General features: G+C 43.2%; 1 pseudogene; it reads left to right on the top strand.

Annotated features, from left to right (window-relative positions):
- Positions 1–2,260: 2,260 nt before the first annotated feature.
- LOC102829007 lies at positions 2,261–3,593 on the top strand (annotated as a pseudogene).
- The last annotated feature ends 230 nt before the right edge of the window (positions 3,594–3,823 follow it).

A 3,823-nucleotide genomic window follows, 5' to 3' on the forward strand; every position in this document is an offset into this window, starting at 1 on the left:
GCTGTAAAGATTTGTTCCCTCTTTTGAGCTACTGCATCCATAGGTGTAGGTCAACTTCATCAAATTGTATTAGATTACTCTTTTTTTCCTCTTCTTTCTTCTTCTATTTGAGCTTTGATCATCCAGTCATTGAAGCCAGGTCAAGTAGGTATTATCTGCAAGTGTGGGTGTTCTTGTGCGTATGCCCTCTCTTCTTATCAGCTGGATGCTTCACTCTCCACTCTAGTCCTCTGAGTCCTCTGTGGCTATGTCACTGACTCTGGGCCCAAGAGTCCCCAGGTCTTCCAACACTGATGGCCAACCAGATCTCCACCCGGGTTCACAGGTGTCTATTGAACATTGTAGGGCTTAGCTTGTAACTTCATTGTTGCTTTTCCCTCACTTCCCCTTATTAGTGACAAATGTGGTCACCAATCAGAGCATGTATTCCCATTAAGTCTTAGTCTTGGAAGGGGGTTTGCTCTGAGGGGACCCAACCACTTACCTTGTTGTCTCCTGGGCAAGCAACTTGCTTGTTCACATGGTGTAGTTTTGTACATCCGTAGCTTGCCGTGATCCACACGATTGAAAGCCTTTGCGTAGTCAATAAGGCAAAGGCTTTCTGGTATTCTCTGCTTTTAGCCAAGATCCATCTGATGTCAGCAAATTTCTTGGCATATTTAAGTGAGTGCCTCCAGTGCCACATCAGTTTGTTTTTGAAAGATTTATATTTGTATTTCATCAATTCCCGGAGCCTTGTCTTTGCTAATGTCTTCAGTGCACCTTGGACTTCTTACTTTAGTATCATTGGCTATTGATCATATGCTGCCTCTTGAAATGGTTGAACATCAACAATTTCTTTCCGATGCAGTTGACTCTGTGTATTCCTTCCATCTTCTTTTGATGCTTTTTTTGCTCATTGTTGTTATTAAGTGCCATTGAGTCGATTCCAACCCATAGTGACCCTGTATAGGGTTTCCAAGGAGCAGCTAGTGAGCTTGAACCACCGACCTTGCTGTTCAAACAACTTTGTAGTCTGACGCATTAGCCTACAGCGCCACACCAGGACTCTTTTTGCCTATGTTGTCAGGTGTCATCGAGTCGGAACTGACTCATAGTGAACCAATGCACAGCAGAACGAAACAATGTCCAATCCTGGGCCAACCTCACTACCGCTGCCACACTTGACACCATCAATGATGCCACCTGGCTGATCCATATTGTTGCTGGTCTTCCTCTTTTTCTCTGACCCTCCACCTTACCCAGCATGACATCCTTCTCGAGTGACTGTTCTCTCTGGACAATGTGTCCAAAGTAGGAGAGACGAAGCTTAGCCATCTTGGCCTCCAAGGAGCACTCTGGTTGTACTTCTTCCAAAACAGATCTATTGGATCTTTTGGCAGTCCACGGCACTTTCAGTATTCTCCTCCAACACCACAACTCAAAGGCATCAATTCTTCTACGATCTTCCTTATTCACTGTCCAGGTTTCACATCCATATGAGGTTATTGAAAATACCATGGCTTGGGTCAGACACACCTTAGTCCTCAAGCTGACATCTCTGCTCTTCAGTACTTAAAAAAGTTCCTGTGCAGCATATTTGCCCAATGCATCCGTCAATTGTAAGCTGAGGCTTGAATTTTTCTTCAGTTTCCTCAGCTAGAGAAATGCTGAGCATTTTCTTCCCTTTTGGTTTGATAACTCCAATTTTTGCACATTTCATTATATTTGATGTTGTTTTCTTGAGCTGCCCAATAAATTTTCTATTCAATTCTTTTACCTCCTGATTTCTTGCATTTGATTAGCATCTGTATGCTAGAGAGCAAATTTCAGAGTCTCTTCTAACATCCATATTGGTCTTTTTCTTCTTTCTTGTCTTCTTAATGACCTTTGGCTTTCTTTCTGTATGATGTTCATAATGTCATTTCACAACTCTTATAGCCTTTGGTCTGTAGTGTCTGTTTATCAGATCTGTCCTTGAGATGAACTCTAAATTCAGGTGGAATATGTTCAAGGTCATATTTTGGCTCCTGTGGACTTGATTTAATTTTCTTCAGCTTCAGCCTGAACTTGCATGTGGTCTGTTCCACAGTCTGCCTCTGGCTTTGTTTTGGCTGATGATAATACAGAGTTTTCCCACTGTCTCTTTCCACAGATGTTGTCAATTTGATTTCTGTGTATTCCATCTGATGAGGTCCATGTGTAGTTTGTCTTTTATTTAAAAAGGTATTCTCAGTTAAGAAGTCATTGCATTGGTGGAGCATGGCCTTCTCTTCCTGCCATGGCATGTGCTAGTCCACTGATATCAGTGTACTCTGAAAAGGAAGAATCCTTTGGCAAAAATATTACTTTGCCTGCTGTGTTCAAGGCTCCCCATTCCACTGGATAACATGAATTTTGTTCACACTAACCTGTGCAGACAACAGGCCATCAGTGAACTAGCAGGCCTCTAGACGAGTGCTGAGTCTTAGGATACTGGCAGAGCTGTGGGCAGAATTCCCAGAGTTCGAGGTGGTGGGACGCACTGTGCTGGTGAAGGTTCTTTTGGAAATATGTGTCATGGAGGGCACATGTTTGCACCAACCCAAACCTGCCATCGCTGGCACTGTAAACACGACTCAGAAGCGCTGCCATCAGCTCTGCCCTGGCTGCTTCCACCTTACCAGCCCTGGTCATGTCTAAATGTATTGAGGAAGTTCCTGAACTTCCTTCGGTGGTCAAAGATAATGTTGAAGCCTACAAGATGACCAAGGAGGCAATTTTACTGCTTAAGAAACTTAAGGCCTGGAATGATATCAAAAAGGTCTATGCCTCTCAGCGAATGAGAGCTGGGAAGGGCAAAATGAGAAATCTCCGGTGTATCCAGCTCAGGGGACCATGCATTATCTATAATGAGGAAGGACAATGGTATCATCAAGGCCTTCAGAAACATCCCGGGAATTACTCTGCTTACTGTAAGCAAGATGAACATTTTCAAACTACAGCCCTACAGGCCAAATCAGATCAGAAGGGGGCATGTGGGCAGTTTCTGCATTTGGACTGAAGGTGCTTTTTGAAAGTTGGATGAAGTGTATGGCACTTGGCATAAAACTGCTTCCCTCAAGAGTAACTACAACCTTCCCATGCACAAGGTGTTCAATAAAGACCTAAGCAGAATCCTGAAAAGCCCTGAGATCCAAAAGAGCTCTCTGAGCACCACGTAAGAAGATTCATTGCAAAGTCCTGAAGAAGAACCTACTGAAAAACCTTAGAATCCTGTGGAAGCTGAATCCAAATTCAAAGCCCATGTGCCGGAACACTATTGTTCACCAGGCTAAGAATCACAAACTCAGGGTGGCTAAGGCAGCAGCAGCCCTACAGGCCAAATCAGATCAGAAGGGGTTCCAGGCAAGAAGCCTAGGGTAGGGAAGAAAGGAGGGAAGAAGGCTGTTGGTGTGAAGAAGCTGAGGAGGCCTGTGGTGGGAAAGAAGGTTGCGGCAAGTAAGAAACCAACAGCTGAGACGAAGAAGCCAGCAGAAAAGAAACCTCCCACAGAAGAAAAGAAGCTTGTTGCAGAAACTCTTTACATTTGTTTCTCCCAAAGAAGTCAGATAATTTTGGACAGTGTATTTTGAATAAAGACAGATCTGATCAAAGAGGCAGTTAAAAAAAAAAAAGAAGTAATTGGTCTTTCAAAATTCTGTCATGCTATCTCCAGCATCGTTTCTATCACCAAGGCCATATTTTCTAATTACTTATCCTTCCTTTTGGTTTCCAACCTTAATATTCCAGTCACCACTATTATCAATACATCTTGATTACATATTTGATCGATTTCAGACTGAAGAAGTTGGTAGAATTCTTC

Source organism: Chrysochloris asiatica, unplaced genomic scaffold (assembly GCF_000296735.1).
Source record: "Chrysochloris asiatica unplaced genomic scaffold, ChrAsi1.0 scaffold00265, whole genome shotgun sequence".
In the NCBI taxonomy this organism is placed as follows: domain Eukaryota; kingdom Metazoa; phylum Chordata; class Mammalia; order Afrosoricida; family Chrysochloridae; genus Chrysochloris; species Chrysochloris asiatica.